This window comes from Paramormyrops kingsleyae, chromosome 8 (assembly GCF_048594095.1).
Source record: "Paramormyrops kingsleyae isolate MSU_618 chromosome 8, PKINGS_0.4, whole genome shotgun sequence".
Lineage (NCBI taxonomy): Eukaryota > Metazoa > Chordata > Actinopteri > Osteoglossiformes > Mormyridae > Paramormyrops > Paramormyrops kingsleyae.
This window is the reverse complement of record NC_132804.1, coordinates 24,070,460-24,088,602: the sequence shown is the minus strand read 5'-3', so window position 1 is coordinate 24,088,602 and position 18,143 is coordinate 24,070,460. Positions and strand designations below refer to the sequence as shown.

General features: G+C 40.6%; 1 protein-coding gene across 2 annotated transcripts in view; it reads left to right on the top strand.

Annotated features, from left to right (window-relative positions):
- The first annotated feature begins 575 nt into the window (after window positions 1-575).
- pcbp4 (poly(rC) binding protein 4) overlaps window positions 576-18,143 on the top strand; it is a 51,804-nt gene continuing 34,236 nt past the window's right edge. The window contains exon 1 of one of the 2 annotated variants that reach the window (XM_023811287.1): window positions 576-735. The gene's annotated coding sequence lies outside the window, so the exon portion shown is untranslated. The remainder of the gene's footprint in view (window positions 736-18,143) is intronic. The other variant, XM_023811286.2, reaches the window with a different exon arrangement.

Below are 18,143 nucleotides of genomic sequence, written 5' to 3'. Positions count from 1 at the left end.
ACTGACAAATATGGAATGACTTTGTTAGTCATTCAAACTGTCACTTCAGATTTGTTTGACAACTGTCGTTTGATTGCTTACACCTTTGATGCATACACTTAAAAAGCGTTGGCGATTCGCAAATTTGGTGATTAATGCCTACACGATCAGCTAACATGTTATGCTTTGTAAACGTCAAAGGAAATACAACACAGTTAAAAGACCAACAGGCATCCATGTGGTGAAATTCAATAATATTCAAGTATACTTTAGGCTAATTTACACGGCAGTAACATGGAAATGCTTGACTCATCCTTTCCGTGAGATAGGATAATTTGTGAGATAGGTGGCAGAGGCTACGCCGATGGAAAGCATCGGACCTGTGAGTGATTCCCCACCGGCTGCTTTTGGCATACGGTGGGAGACAGGTTTTATACATGACAATTTGGTGCACGGTCCTACCCAGAATGTTTCATTTAGCTTCTCATTTGTCTGCTGTAATTGGATAGGATAGTTCTATAGCCTTGCCCTCCCCCCCGCCCCCCCGCCGTCTCTCTCTCTCTCTCTCTCTCTCTCTCTCTCTCTCTCCTCTGTGTCTGCTGGGGTTTATTGTTACACAGTAGCATCAGGATTATTTGTTACAGTGAAAGCCTCTTACTGACAATGTGGAGATCAGCTAAGGATATATAATATATATATATATATATCTCTGGTTGTTTGTCGTCCCGGCCGTGTTATACCTCCGCATGTAAACAGGTAAGATCGCATTATTCACGTAAAAACTGACAATAACGCATTTGTAGATGTCTTATTTTCATGCAGCAAAACGTTTGTCTTATTCTTCTTCTTCTTATTATTATTATTAGTCCAATCTAGATCGTAACTCGGAGTGTCGGGTCTATGCCGTGATGTTAGCCCACTTCTGTGAGAGCACATCCCGCTCTCCGGAGCGTCATCCCCTGTGTGCGAGTAGCCCCTTCTCCGCTGAACTTTCAACAACTGGAGATGGACGCTGACATGCCTTACATATAATATTACCCTTTAACCATCATTTCATGCAGACTGCGACCGCCGTAATCTAGTCCAGTGGGGCGTTTTGGAGCTTTTTTACTACGCTAATCCTTTGCTTTATATTTCGCTTACGGGAAGCTCCGACGGCTCTCTCCGTTTGTTTAGCAGATGCAAAGTGGTCTGCATCGGGGATAAGCTGTGCTCTGATTCTCCGGCCATATGGCTCCATCTCGGCAGATGTTCTCGGGATACAATGGTTTATTAGGCCGAACAGTCACTTTGTTCTTTTCCGGGGATCTTTATGTTAATTGAATATTATCTTGCTTCGCTGGCGTGTCGCTTTGAACAACAGAGATAGAACTGGACTTTATGCAAGCTAACAGGACTTAAAGTCTTTATGGCGGCGTTGGTTATTCAGACAAACCAATTGTTATTATGCACCCGAAATCCCGACTAGATTACGCTGACCAAATAATGAAATAAAATATAGACTGCATATATTTCTAACGACTTGCAACTGTTATTTCACAGTAAAACCTGATATCATTGGCATAATTAACATAAAAAAATCAACTTTGGAATACTTTCAATCTCTGGTTAAAAAAGTGACAGACTTTTAGAGTGATTAGTGTCCGGCTCTGGGGTACAACTGATGTTTCGATAAATGTAATACAGTGTACGATGTGTTGTGCTTTTTACGATCCTTAGCTATGCATTACTGAAGAATGTTTAACTAAAACAACAACATTGATTTATAGAAAGATGTCCTCTAGCTTTTTCGGATGCCTTATCAAAACGTATCGTTAATTCCGATACCATCTGCATAACCTCTGTCTCTTTTTTTATTGTAATAACATCTTTAAATGTAGGCTACAATAAAGTATAATAAAACGTGGAAAGGCAAAGGGTAAATGCAGTTTTAAATGGCACCGTATAATTCAGGATATGATATGATAACATATTGTGACACTTAACAACAGCATTTAAATCCTCAGACCCAATCGTTGCTGCATGGTTAACAATTGCGTCGCTCAAGTTAGTACACCCGATGAATATACGTAGTAAGTGCGCTGTCTTTGATTTAATATCTATTTATCAGTGATGTTTTTTCTATGATAAACTTAATCGATAGCAAAGTATATTAATCCAATTAGTTGTTTTATAGTATGTAGGCTATATGCCTAGTATGTTAATATAGCTCTCCGGGGTTAATTTTGTATGTGTGAAACTGTCATCAAATTAATATGTATAAAATGATCTATACATACTGTAGCTTCGCAGTAATAATAACGTCCACTTTATTAGAATAAAACCTGAAAATCGTGGAATCTTCTCTGTACTGTTTATGTTCAAAGGCAAGATGTAGGCTAAAAAGCACGAGGGATGTCTCTGAGAGTGATACACACTGAAAAGGGTGGGTTGAGCATAATCAAATAAAAAATTCGGTAAAATCGAGACTACGGATGCATCGATAGGCTACATGAATGGTTTTAACTGAGACGGGATTTATAAGACATAAAAGCAGCGGACTTTATCTGATCCTAGATTAGAGATTATAACAAAAGTTGAATCTTTTTTCTTGTATACTTACATTTCAAAGTGCTGTCCTATTTTTAGTACATCAGGACAACAAAGAAAGGGATTCTGGGTTACAGTGAGCTTTGAGTCTTGGGCGCATGCGGCTTCGCAGACTGTCACTTATTTGTTTTGATTCATGACTCATGGTAAATCAGTATCATTAATGCTAATATTCTTCTTGATATTTGTTTGTTTTCTTGTTTGTTGATATTGTTTTGTGATTCAAAGTTATAGATGCACTACCAATGTTTACATCTGTTTACCGTTGTGGCAAAGTACTACTGATCAGTAGTAAACAGTAGTCTTTAAATAATTTAAAGGTATACAGATCATTTCTTGATACAGAAGCATAGAACTGCAAGCAGATTGCTTTATTTCTCCTTAGTTTTATTACTGTATGATTTCGATATTGTAGTTATATAGGCAAACATTTCAGGTAGTCTAGGACTGTTTCAGGTAGTCTAGTCCTGTTAAATGTTTAGTGAATTTGTTTCATGTTTCAGACGCTGTATTTATAAGATTAGAAAAATAAATATGTCACCAGACATTACTTGTGTAAATTTAAAACCAGATCTGACGTACCTGTATTTCGATTAAATGATCTTGTAGAAGACAGAGACCACTTCTGAATATTGCAACGCAAGAAGACTTTTCTCGAAGTGTCAAAAATCTCAAAGGAAGTAGTAAGATCATTTCACTGTTCACTGTTGTAGCTCAGGATTCTTCCCTTTCGTTCGTCTTCCGCATGGAAGGGGTGCCATGGTAAATTCGACGCGATGGGCCTGTGGCTATAGTCACGTACCGTTCTAAGCCATTTCCTCCAAGGCAGTGCTTTCGCTGGGGAAATTGCCATCTACCGTGAATATTGCATTGAGTAAACTATCAGACTCGTTGATTTAGTTGCCATAAGCGGCGGATCAGATCGGCTGCCTGTCCCACTGGCCTCAGGGTCGATGCATCGTGTTGTTCACCTACGTGCATTTTAATTAAAAACACGATTAACAAAAAGCATCCTTACGCAGCCTGTTTCTTTTATACTGCATTGGTGAAGGTGCAGGGAAACGACACCCACAGTTCCCAGAAACTCACTGTATCTCGCTAGTAGCTGAGCTTGTCCCTCAATACCTGCTATCAGCATGTTATCGTTTTATGGGAGATATTTTTCACTTTTTATCTGGGTCTATACATAGAGCTGATTTCTGCGGGTTGTTTTTAGTCTCTCGTGTCTGCTTCACTTGGGATTCTACACCCATCACTGTCAGCCCTGCCACTCCTGCCTCCCTCTCCACCTCTCCTTTCACCCACCCGTCGGTGTTGGCAAGTTGTTTTTTTCCTTCCCTTTTCCGCCGTCCCTTTTCGCTTTCCTGGCAGTCCGCGATCTGTTTTAAGAGATGTGCAGCCTGCGCACCTTGAACCAGACAACTTTCCTCAGGCACAGCAGCGCCAAAAGGAAGGGCGACAATCGCATATGGAGGAGCGTGTTTTATTCGCCGGGAAAACAGTCATTACACAGCATTATGGTAGCACATAATGATTCATCACACACGCTCTATGTCTGATATTAGCATAATGATAATATTATCATAAAAATAATATGCCATGCAGTGTACTGCTGGACCACTATCTGAAATCAAAATAAAGCATTTTCTCATTAAGCGCGAATTGTACTGCTAATTTAAATTTATGTTTAACATTTCTGCATCTGCTGCTGAATTCTTCTAATTAAAAATATATATTTTAGCATCTGAGTTAGATTTCCATTTCCAGCGCATTACAGGCGATGCTGACTTGTTTATTAAAGCTGTTAATTTTATTAACTGCAGAACTTGCGGCCACTCCTGGATCAGCTGTGCTATCATGTAAATCTAGAGATGTATACGGATTTCAGTTTTCCATGAAGCAGATTAGGAAGATGTCAAATTAGATCACTGTAATATTGAGGAATTAGAATGAAGTTACCCAAATGTCCTTTGGATCAGTTACAGGCTTGGCTAAACAGTGAAAGGAAATGTGATACTTTATATACAGTACTCTGGAGCCGCCAGTTTTAAATGTGTCTGCAAGAGAAAAAGATGGAAAATGATCTAGCACTTCAGACTTACTGTATATTGGACTAATGTGGATTGATTGAGCTTCAGTTTAAAGAGTCAGGATAATTCAGGGTAACTGAGGGTGATGCTGCTGTGGTTTGTCCACAAAGACCATGACCAGTTGGCATTTCCCCAGTCTAGATTCTGTGACTACGTGGTCCTATGAAATATACATTAGTGGTTTCTCTCCTTCCTCGTGACACTTTCCAGCTACTCTTTAATTGAAAACTTCAGCGCTGGGTAATTCCCAGAAGGCTTTTCCCAGCTTCCAATAACGCTTCAATTTACACCTTGTCTTCTTTCTGATGACTGTGTAGATCATCATGGTGCAGGCTTCAGTCATACTGCTAATGTGTGGAAATCAGCACCAAACTATGGTCAAAAAAATACAAAGACCTGTAGTTTACCAGAGACCCATCGCTTGCGTCATTACTTCACAGAACAGGCCCTTTCATAGCTCATTATTTGCGCTGCACTTAGATTTTTTATGCAAAATATCCTGCCTGCAGCACAAATTCTGCCTCTTGTTCCCAAATGTTAGTTGCTAACCTGTGAGTTACTAACTTCTAAGTCTAAAGGGAAATCTCTAGTCTTGTCCTCCTAGCTGTTATGCCTTAGAGAGCTCTAAGTGCTCTGAAGTTAATGATCTCTCAGCCTTGACTCATTATCAGTTCACCTTTGTTGGTTGGCCAGTATAGCCAGGGCACACATTCGTTTTGTAATAATCAAGACAAACTGCGGAACACTATAATTCAGTAATTCGTATGGATTATATAAGTGCAGGCATGCATTTAAAATGTAAAGTTTTATTTAATTCTGCATACATAACTGTCTTGTAGCATAGTCCACTGCAATTTTACACTTCAACAGTAGTGTTGAATGTAACTAAACCAAATAAAGATGCCTTTGTTAAGATAATGCATGCTTTATTTCTTCCAGGTGCAAACTGACAGATTCCCATTGCATTTCTGAAATTAGAAATGACAGGTAATCTATTTGCAAACAGGTGTCTGCTATACTTGTCAGTTTAATTAGAAGTCAAAACCTTCCCTCAAATGGCTTTTAAAAGATGGCCCTTTGTGTTATTTAACATGTGCCATTTGTCATGTTCTGTGTACATGTCGTAGATAGTTTTTGCATTTTCCACAAATGCAATATGATTTAAAAAAAATCTAATTTAGTTTGAATTTATCATCAGGCAAACCGACACGTTTAAAATATAAATAACGCTCATGTTGTAGTTGCCCTAAAAATTTTAAGAAGTAATCAATCACCTGCCTTTTTAGCTAATAAAAAAATTACACAATTAAGCTTAAAAAAAATGGTTCCATAAGAAGCCTGGGACCAATTTTCCGAGGAAATTGGCTTGAACAAAAATTGAAAACAAAAAACAAACCCACATCCCCGTATTACAGTCAACAAACCAAACATGCTGGCAACTACCCCATAATTGAATTTAGCATGAGCTGTGTTTCTTCATCTCTAATGTGCAGTTCTGCAAAGGATCTGGGTCAGATGGCATCCCCTTTAAGTGGGAGAGAGGCGTCGTGGTTGGGCACTGGCAAAATCGGGTCATCTGCTGAGGAAAAACAAAAGCCAGCGCTGTCCCTGTAGCCGTCCTTCCGTCCTTAGGCATGACTTCACAATTATTTCATGCAGTACAGAATCAGGACAAGCTCCTGTCCTTCATTGTCATGCAGATGGAAGCTGACAGATCGCTTTGAGCTACCTTTAACTGTGTCTCTATACACCCATACACTCATCTGTCGTGCGATTGCACATCTTACAGGTAGTGTTGCTGGGGGGGGGGGGGGTGACAGCTTTATCTCTGGAGACTTTGTGGCATCTGTGACTAATGAACGGGGTGCTCCCACAGATACTTACATCTGTTCCTCCCCTTCCTTGGGTGTTTGGGTGGCGGAAGTAAATGCTTTGCGTTTCGGCAGCAAAGCAACCAAAACATACGTTACTGTGCTATAGCGTTACTCATTACACCAAAATAATTCCTCTTTGTTTAACGATAGTCTATTGGGTGATTCACTATGGTTGGTAAAATCTCCAGAACACAGGGTCCATTGACTCTCAGAATCTTTGAAACAGAATCATTCTAGTTATAATCTATAGTAATATTAAGCCTTTTGATATTTTTCTGGTACCTTTTGTCCTCATTCAGTTCGCATAGTTGGTTAAGACTATTTACTACCATTATATTGATCATTTTTTTTCACCCAAGATCTGAAGTGCCGTATGGTTATATTAATGCTTATTTCCATTCAGTCTTGTAGCTTAGATGACCAAGACAGAGTCCTCAAACAAAAAGAGCAAAATTCTGTTTTTTTTATCTATGAAGGACTAGCACAGACCCGATCAAAGATAAACTGAAAATGTCCCAAAGCACTGTGAGTAAGCCATGGTGCCAGAACCCACCTAAGCTGGCACATATGTTTTACCCAGCAGTTCAACTGACCTTATTTCAACCTTAATGAATCCACACTAATCAGGGTCAGCTGGCTTTCATTACCCAAAGTGCTCTAGTCTCTGGCTGGGGGATCAATCACCATGGAGATGCAGCTGATCGCCCACCCCTGACCTCTGTCCCTACCAGTTTGCCTTTTCATCATCTAAAACAGACATTACATCTAATTTAATTCTGTGCATTTTATGTATGAAAAGTTATGCAGAGTTTTTTTTTTTTAAGACACTAGTCTGAACATATGAGGTGTTCACCTTCCCACAGATGAGTTGAATAAAAAAGTATAAAAATCCAGTATTTGTTGAAATGAATACAGTCTCTCCCCATGTTATGATGAGGTTATGTTCCGATAAACCTATCTTAAGGCGAAAATATCGATAGACGAAAATGCATTTTAATACAGTACACCTAACCTAAAATAGGCCTACATAATTTCGTAGCCTAGCCTTCCTAGAACATGCTTAGAACACTTACATTAGCCTACAGTCGGGCTAAATCAGTAACACAGAGCCTGATTTACAATAAAGTCTTGAATATTTCATGTAACTTATTGAATAATGTACTGAAAGTAAAAAAAAAAAACATTAATACACCGAAAATTCAAAATATCGTAACATGGACCATTGTATCCTGGGCAGCGTCTGTATTGCATTCTCTATATATTACTTTCACCCAGTAATATAGTGCTGTTTTAATATATAAACTGATATATGCATATTTAGTTTTGGGGCAGATTATTTAATAATTTCATTACAACATTGTTTTTATAATTTCATCACAAAACAGCACTTCTGTTGTCAAAATAACATGTGGTCTTACAGCAAGAAGCAAAACAGTACATTTCTGCATATGAAATTGTCCCAGAAGATGCTTAAATGCCACGGGCGATGAAGAACGTTTCTGTGGTTCGGCGATGGTGGGGTGGGGTTTTGCGTGGGCGCATGTGAATCTGGATCTTTATTCGCCGATGCAGCCTCGGAATGCACACGCCAACAGAGTGCCACTGTGCTGGCCCCCGTGTCCGTCTTCCCAAACACAAGGAAGGGCTTTGTGTCGCCGTCACCAGCCACGGAGGACACGACAGAATGACACGCGGATCTGGCCCACTTCGGACGGAGATGGAGGACAGGAACTGTCAGCTAGCCCGAGCCGCCAGTGTCCTACGAATCAGTCGGGTCCAGAGTCGGGTGCACAGAACGAGAGAGAGAGAGAGAGAGATGGAGAGAACTCACAGCACAGCAGCTGCCAAGGCTGAGACGATGACTCATATCCCGTATTTAATTTTTCTAATGCGCTCCTGGATGTGCAGATCTAATAAGAGAGGGAAGGGTCCTTTCGATAATGAAAACTAGCCAGCAACCCCGACGCCGAAGGAAGTCGCTCATTGCTGGGTAGGAGGTACGGAGGGGGGTGAAGGCTCACATAAATTACAGACTCAAGGACTGACGCTTGCACATCCGAAGACTCGGGGAAAAAAAACCAATATCCAGCGCTTCCCCTGCCCACCCCTCCTCATTTACACCGTAGAGACAGCGGTGGGAGGTTGAAGGCAGCAAAAAAAGCTGCTGAATAGTGTGGTGCGAGGTGCCCGGAAACCCGAGAGTTCTTATGGTTTCCAGTCCTCCGCTCACGTGTCTGTAATTGTGGCCGTTCAGCTGATCTCAGCTGGTCTCGGGCTGGGAGGGTAGCGCTGTCAGTATTAAACAGCGAAAGAGTGAAGAGTTCTGCAACTGAAAGCCTCCATTTAAAGATATAATCACGCTCCCTTGTTCCTCTCCTTCCCAGTGTTGAAATATGTCCGTTAACAGATCATAGCTCCTGTGAAAGGAATTGATTGGCCTGACCTAGTTCAAGCCGCGTACATATACAGAGTGAGCGAAAACAAGCTGTCACTTCAGCTACTTAAAGTTCCATTACAAGTGCTGTCACTTTCTGAAATGATACTTGCTTTCCAGTCGACGTCTTGGCTTCTTATACTAGAGCGATACGCTGTATTTGGTTTTAACCAGAACAAACAACCTTGTGTTCTGTAGACACCAGGGAATCTCAGCTTCGGCTTGGCTGAACATTAGAACACATTTGAGCATTAGCGTTTGTTTCTGGTATAATGTGTGCATTTTTTGGGTATGTTAATATTAGTAAACATCATATATAAGTAGGCCTAAGAGAAAACAACAAAGCGCAAGCCGACCACTCTTTCCCCTTGGTCAGGTTGAGCTACACCACGACCCAGAGGTGATTAACTGATAATCAGAGAGATATAATTTACCTGGGACATATTTGCATTTTCAAAAGGGCAAAGATGGGTGGGTAAGACCTTCAAAAACGAGCCACTAGGATTTCGTAAGCGAGCTCCTGCTGTGTCATTTTACTTAGTTTTGCCATTACAAAGCAGTACTCATTTTACATTTGCGCCATATCCCCGAAAACAGCGCACACTCATTAATGTCGAGGTCGACGTATTTATGTAGCATCATGATGAGAATAATCAATGTATAACCCTTTTATTCAGGTTGTGCTTATAATTCCGTCTCTTTGTGTTTTTGTTTATGGTGCGGAAAGGTTCTCCTCTCCCTTCTACTGTGGAGTGCCTGAAATATTTAACAAGGCTCGTGCTATTTTGGGATTTGTGCTCAGTCGTTTTTTTAAGCTTATGGTGCAATAGCTTTACTGCACGCCACGTCTTTTGGCACATCCCGATGCAAACAGTCAGTCGTACGGATTGAAGTGGAGAGTTTACCTGTAGCCTTACCTCAAAGTGAAAAACTTGTTTAATCATGGGGTGGGTGCGGAGTTGGGGGCGTTTAAAGGTTCGGGATAATGAGGGGAGCGCTTTATACATGCAGTCCACGACCAAGGTTTCAGATAGATAGTCTGCATGATAATCAGTGTTGTTGCAGTTTTTTTTTTTTTTTTTTTTTTGTAATCGCGTACCTGTCCATCAACATGACAGCAACCTGAAACCAGCTGTGGCGTATCCCGGATACCTGCTTATTTAAGCGTCCTTAGTCGCATAATAATAATAATAATAATAATAATAATAATAATAACATTCGCCTGGTTTAGGTCGAGCTCAAGCAATCAATGCAAACGGAGATCCCGGGACCTTAAATTGGGTCTTTTTATCACTTACTATGCGGACTGACGGTCATTGTCACCGAACCCTTGTGTGCAGACCAGTGCCGTGCGTTGAATGAGAACTGCCTTGTTTATGTGCGCCTGAATATTTAATTTGTCTACCGTACAAATTATGCGGACGACCACCCCCAGCGTGTGCAAATTTCCTACAGTTCCGTATCAGACATACAGTTTCTTTTTTTATATAATTGATTGTCCTCCCAGGCGTTAATAGCAGACCTAGGAGCCTGGCTGACGGACAAGACCAGACTGTGTTAATGAACAGTCCTGCTCGGACTATCGATGCATGGATTACGCTATATACTCTAGTGCATTTTCCGAAAAAGAAGATATTTAAGGGAGAAAGTCAATGCCAACGTCGCCAAGAAGAAGTCTTTACTGCTTCTCCTACGACTTGCCAAATATGGGGCTTTGTAATGGTTTATGTGTGTGTGTCTGTGTGTGGAGCAGAGTCGTCATCAGGTTTTCGGGGATTTCAAGGTCAATCTATTAATTTAGCAGCAAACACTAGGCAGCATTAGACACAAGGACCTCACATTTATGCAGAATGAATGGGATTATTCATTCAAGGTTATTTTTTTCGACAAAATGTTATTAACATTTGGGGTTTTTTATGTGAAAAACGTTTTATTTAGAAACATTTGGTTTTAAGCAATTTGATGCTTTGAGTAGGCTCCTGTGTGTCGGGGGATGTAGCAATGGACGCAGGCTGATTTTTAATATAGAAAATCATTAGGCTTATTTACTTTGTATTTCTGGAACAACTTCATATGTAGAATGTAGGTGAATGAACGAGTGTCTGTGCTTACAGGTTGATGAGGCAAGTGTTATGATACTGACATCAAGACTTCATACGGTGAAAGAAGGAGCGAAAGGGTGAAAGAGTTCAAGAAATAACAAGAAAAGCATAATATAAAAATAAGCTGGCATCTATTTAAACGTTTGAAGACTGGCATCCTTGAATTAAAGGCAGTCGTGTGTTGATATGAATGAATGTACTGTTAGGGACACGTCAAAAAGAATTAGCATGTTGGTTTCACAACTGTTTCCAGTCTGCAGTGAACCCAAGGGCATAGATTTGGGTACAGATGGTAAGGACATGTCCCTATCTATACTGTGGGAGTACAGTGTGTTCAGTGGAGTGGCAGTTTCGGAGCTGATTTGCTCACTACCAACGTTGAAACCAAAGCTACGCCCTTTAGTAAACCCCTGAGCTGGGCTACATTTCATTATCTATGATGAATCTGATGAAGTCGCAAGCCAATCTTCATCCAAGATTGAAACGATGGGGGATAAACCGCCACTGTTATGATATCCCAGTTATGACAGAAGAACAAACGACGTGTATATATTTGCATGTTTAAAATAATTGTTTTGTTACTTTCCAATTTATTAAGACAACATGGATTCAGTCTCACCCACAGAATAACAAATGTCAGGCCCAAAAGAACAAAGAAATACAGCTAGACGAAAACACTGCAGTTTTTTTTTCAAAGCGTGCCAACTGTTTGTTTGTTTGTTTGTCTCCAAAACTGGATATTGCCCTCAAGCTCTAGCGTTTCTCATTTTGCTCTTTGTTCCTGCTTGTGGCTCTGTTAACCTTCATCCTCCTTCTGAGAGCTTGATGCTGTAGGACATTGAAGCAAAGAGGTCATAGCATGACCCCTAGAATTAGTTTTTGAAATTCATCAAAGGTTTCCCAGATTTATTGACATTATGATATAGGGAGTTTTTCTTGCAATTTGTCTTATATTAACATAATTATTTTTGTTTAGCACCAACTGCTCCACAAACAAAAGCAAAAAACAAGCTAGCCATTCTCAGTAACACTCTTAATTGCTGTAGGTTCCGTCTGTGATAGGAAGAGGCTTAGCTTCGAAATTGGTACACATGTGCATATGGAGAAGGAGCTATTATAACCATCTGAGAGCATGAGCATTCCCGTAAGTGGGATTAAAAAAAAACCCAGATCCAGGGCTGCTTTGCTGTTAAGAGCTATCGATCAGCCCGTCCCCCCCCCCCCCCCCCCGCCTCCCATCCCCCTGGCTCCTCTCTGGTGGGGTCTCAGGTTCTCTGACGCATTATTCAATGGAAAAAGAGAGGCAGGGGGCAGGGGACTACTATAGCAGACAGGAAGGAGTGTCCTTCTACGACAGGGAAAGGTCGTAGGGCCCATGGGGTTCAGACTGATCATCGGTAGCTCGCAGTCATGCACAGTCGCACACGCGCGGGTGTCTCTGAGCAGAGGCCCACGTGCAGCAGCACACTGGCGTCTGCGGGTGGCGCTGCTGGGAGCCCAGCTGCAAAGCCAAAGCTGTCCCCGTTCAAGTCGGACAGGAGCACACTTAAAATCCCAGACTCTCAAGGGTAGAAGCTCTTATCACATAATTACCGAATCCAGAGGGATTTGTCAATGGAAACCAACTGATTATTGCTCTCTAAGGAGCTGTCAAGGTAGCCTGTCAACCCCCTCTTAGGCCTGGAGCGCAGCAGAAAGCTGGAGACTAAACATTTCTGTCCATTACATACCCTGTATCTCGCAGGACCTCGTGAGAGTATTCATTTTAGCCAAAGAGTAACACTGATAGCTTTCTTTACATACTTTTCCGTTAAATAATTTATTATTATATTTTTTGTCTGTGATACTATAATATTCTATTATTAAGGATATTCTATTAATGTACTGTGTCTTAATTTTATTTGCTTTGTACAGTACGTTCAATTTGTGTGCACATGGTCTGTCTTTGCGCTTTGTCTGTTTGGCACTATATGTATGTCCATCTGTACACTATGTTCTCTCTACTGTGCAACAGAACTTCCCTCTGGGATCAATAAAGTCCATCTTAATCTTATTTCTTGTGTGCATGCTGTTACTTTATAGCGTTCTGTTCCCTGGCCAGGAGACTTCTTCTACTTGAGAAATTTGTTCTAAAATAACAAACATAATAATAATCATTTTAATGGCATACCTTCTCCAGAAATCCAGTTTAGGGTCACTGTCTCTGCCTTGTTACTGTAGCTAGAAGGGAAGAAGGGTACAGCCATTTTCTATGTGTAATATATACTATGTGTATGAAAAGTGATTTTAGAAGCAAACTTTATATGGTCTACTGTTCAACTGTTTTGTGAAGGCTATATATGAGGATATCAGGACAACAACCATATTGTGGTAGTTTTTGTCAATCTGCTTGGACTATTAGTCATGCCAGTAGTCAACCAAGTTTAGCTGACCTCAGTGCAGAGCCTGACAGTGGAGAACATTTAAGATAGTGTCCTTTATTTTAACAAGGAAGACAGATTAGAAGTGATTGCTGGCCAGATATCCCTCTGCTGGGGAAGTCTCGGGAGAGGGGACAAGGCTGAGGGTTTGGGGCAGGGGGCCAAACCCAGGAAAAGGTCCGACTTTAGCTACAATTCTAGGCGCTAACATGATAAACTTTCTGCAATGTGCTAATGTTGTCTCACCCCATAAAAGACATCTTGTCCTCTTGTAGTTTGGTCCCCTCTTGTGTACCGCCTGTGTAACATTTGTTTTATTACGCAACCGTTTGATTTCTCAGTTGTTCTCAACATGTCAGATGCTCGTGAGCTAACTTTTAGTGGCAAGAAAAATTCCCCGTCACTGACGGGTGGCAAAAGCACTCGGGTTATTCTGGTGAACCGAGTTATTTTTATATGTGGCAGTGCGTCCCCTCCCCAGGGATGATAGTCAGCATTAAAGGCGTTGATCAGTCTCTGTTCAGCAACACACTCCATTGGAAGGTCTCTCATTAACAGCTAGTTCTTTTTGAATAAAACATGGTGCTCATGTATCGCTTAAACATGCATAAGCATGAAGCCCCTCATCCTTTTAAAAAAGTCCACTGTCTTTTGAATGGATCTTTTTCAGCTACTACTCTAATCAGCTCTTTTCCAGTTTTCCTCATTATATTCCCATTGTTTTGTCACTTGTTTGGTTTGGTGGTGTTTTGAAGGGGAACATTAAATTTAAACTCTTACAATGGGTCTCCAGTAAGTCTTTGCACTTATAAATTTGCTGTTTTAGAATTTTACTTAAAATTTAGCCTGTTTTTCCACTGGAACATATGGGAATTGAAAATATTGTATAAGTGGTTAATTTACCTTCCTGTTTAATTTTAGTGTAAATTTAACATTTTACTGTTTTCAAGTTCTTCATTTGCTTGGTTCTAATCCAAACCAATTTAATGAGCCTAGCTTTTAAAAGGTCATTTACTTTACTGATGCGATATCTGAAAGCAATTAGGAGTTTTACCTATTTACGATATTACCCTCTGAAGTCAGATTATTCACCGGAGTCCCTGTTAACCACCTCACTCAGCCCTATAACAGCTGCGCTGCTCCTTAGACCTCGGACAAAGGTGCAGTGTCTAGTCAGGTTAACTCAGTGGACATATAGCATCAAAGCTACTTACATTACTGTAAGGGATCAATAAATGCTGAGGGGGTTAATGGGGAGCTGCACAGAACAATTGGCTGGGTGTCCCAACAGCTGCACTCACAGAATTTACTGCTACAGTAAACTGGCCGTGGTGGCAGACGACAGGCTGCAGTGTAGGCCGACCCCCCTCCCCCCCCCCCCAGCGACTGCGCAGGGGCAAGGGTGTTCCGTAAGAATGTACACCTCAGTTAAATGGGGGCTGGCTCAACTCGACACCAGCATCAGTGGTAGCATTGTGTGTGTGTGTGTGTGGGGGGGGGGGGGGGGGGGGGATTCCCACTAGTCGATAGGCCTAGTTCAGATGACACACGTGACACCATCACAAACCTCAGTTTTGGCTAACAAGGGCAAACTTTTGGGGAAAACATGCATTTCCTGATGCCACATGGGTTATACCAACAGCATTTTATCACACATGAAAACAAAACTCCAATTTTCATAAGATGTGATTTGCCTCACTCATTTAGTTAAATAAGTAATAATACATCGTGTATGTTATGGATTTGTTATATGCACTATGTTGTTTGGCTTTGAATTTTGTCCTGTTTGGCCTATAGTTACGTTTATGTTAAAAAAAAAAAGAAGTCATGTGCTGTTTTTATTTGTATCAGCCATGTTACTGCTATACACTGCTACAGTTCTAAAAATTTCTTTTCTTTCACGAAAGCAATTGAGCTCCTGATTAAAAATAATATATATATATATATTTTTTTTTAAACTTGCGCTGCTATTTTCATTCCTTAATTTACATACGCGTCAACCTTTGTTTTAGGAATAGAATTACATCGAAAAGATTGATTACAGCGCAGGGAATAGACGCCGTTTTTGTTGCAATGCAGATAAATAGACTGAGTCACCTTCAGTTAATTAACTACACCTCGCCGGCACGCGCCTCATAAACACAAAGGCACGCGCTCGGTTACTCCGCACGCGCTCGGCTCTTCCGCGACTCGTCCGACGGGACCCAAGGTCGCCGAAGGGGGATGGGGGCGTCCTGCGCTCCGCCTCGGGACCGATTTGACCTAACCTACCGAAAAATCGGCTAATTACCGGAAAGCATCATTTTGACAGGGGTCTAACAGAAACGGGGACACGAAAAGTCATATGACAAAAAAATTAATTTAATTAAATTGAATTATACAGTGACCAGGTCATAAGGAATTGCGACATTTTAGGTTGTAAATGCAATGCTTCTTGAAGTTTTTTAAATATATTGCAATGTAATTTATTTTTATACAATCTGTTTTTCACCCCGAAAACGTGAGCGATTCCCTGTAGAAGTCTTCAGTCTCTAGTCTGTCTATGGTTCGGATACACATCTCCAGAAGTGGAGATGGAGGAAAACCTTCAATTAGCCTACTGTAATATAAATTATGCAAAATTCATATTCAAAGTTTGTTGAACTTGAAACCTCAAGGAAAAAAAAAAACGTAATTCAGAATACAGGATAATTGATAATTGGATGTTTTTATTGCAACTTACAGAAAACTAAGAGGCAAAGATCTGTTTTGTTAGCCTGTAGCCCATAACAGGTTATCCCCCGACCCCCCAGCAGTTGAGAACTCCCCAAAAGATGTGAGGCACACGCCTGTCTCGCTCTGTTATCACAGCTGACTGTCCTTTGCGGCCTCCGTCCCTTGTGGTTGGCTATGCGTCCAAAGCCTCTCTGGGCTTTTGTGGGGTCCCGACGGCGGAATCTGCCTGTGTGGTGCCTAGCATGTGTTGCTGTTTTAGGGCTCTGACCAGCCCGGCACAGGCGTCAAGTCCTGGGCTCAAGTGTGTCTCCAAACACAAGCCCAGGAGCTCCTCATGCAAATATCTTAAATATCTAAAGCTCTCTGCTGAAAAATTAAAAGGGTTTCTCTCAAATTTAAAAGGCAAATGCTTTTTGAATAAGATATCCTACATTTGGATATATAGGTCAGTCTTTGAAAGCTTGAGAAAAAAATACAGAACTGCTTCTCAAACTGCTGCATATATTTGATTTTGTGTTATCCGGTCTTATATCGTTAACTAAAAATGTCATGTTGAGCAAATAGATTTTAGAATTTCCAGCTTTGAAATTTATTAATTTTTACATGTTAGTGAGGATCCTTCCTTTCTCCAGTTTTGCCCACAATATTAGAACTATTATTTGTTTTACATATTTTTGTTGTTGCCAAGCATTAAATACTGGCTCTAGAGCACATTTCACCTAGCAATTCACATGGAGCACTAACCCTTCTCAGGATATTACTTCCTTTAGTCCATTTGAAGTTCCTAGAGTGTCTTACTTGTCTGATCGTTAACTAAAACGCTTTCCCAGACATAGCAAGACGGAGATTCAGTGTTTTGTTAAGTAATCCTTGCTTAGCTAAGCAGAGGCTGATTTTGTTAATGAAGTCGTTCACCTGCTTACGGCGACTTACACTAACTCACTCAATCTCCCTGAGGAAAAATAAAATACCTTTAGCCAAATGTGCAGTGACTTTAAGCAAGAAGTTCCAGTTTATAATCTAAGACAAGAAATTAAGGGGAGCCTTAAAAATCTTGACAGCAAATTAGCAATTCAAGTGCTAATTCAAGACCCCAAGCTGGAGTTGTATGTAAAAAAAAAAAAACATCCCGCTAAGTGCATTTTAAAAAATTCATCATTATGTTATAAAAATGCTAATTTAATAGCAAATAAAATTCTCCACTAGTATTTGTGTACATTTGTGTGCATACAGTACATATGCATGTAAAGAAATACATTAAAATGCTTAGATATTATTTGATATTGTCTGAAACATACATTTCTGTGTGGCACATGTGTGACATTCTGGAGTATTGCCAAAAGCATGTCAAAATGGAATCAGCTCTTTTTAGAAATGACTGCACATTTATTTTAAATCAGGATGTACTAATCCCACCCCACCCCCCACCCGCACCACTGACAGGATTATCAAAATCTAGCATACCAAGCCTGCCTGACTCTGCTGCCCAAACAGTTCAGATGTGTGACCAAAGAATTCTTATTTACGCTATATGTAAATATTCTGGGCAGAGAGATCAATTTCTGGATCTCCAGAGACCCAGGGAAACAAACTGCAAATCCTCGTTCCTAAACCAATGTTCGGTTCAAGTAACGCAGTGGTAGAATTGCACAGAGTGATTTTAATGCTAATTATCAGGGAAGACCATACCAACTCACTACAGTGACTGTATCATGGAATATCTAATAAGGAAAACCACATTAATAGTCTATTACATTAATGTCCTCATATAAATAATTTAACTTGAAGCTCTGTCTTTGCGCTAACAGGTGATTTGTTAGGAAAACATGACCCATATTTTTTTCAGATTTTTCATTCTCCTCTTCTCTTTTGTTCCATCTCAGAGCACCTAAGTCTCTAGGGGTAAAACGGGGTAAAACACAGCATTGCTTGCTGATACC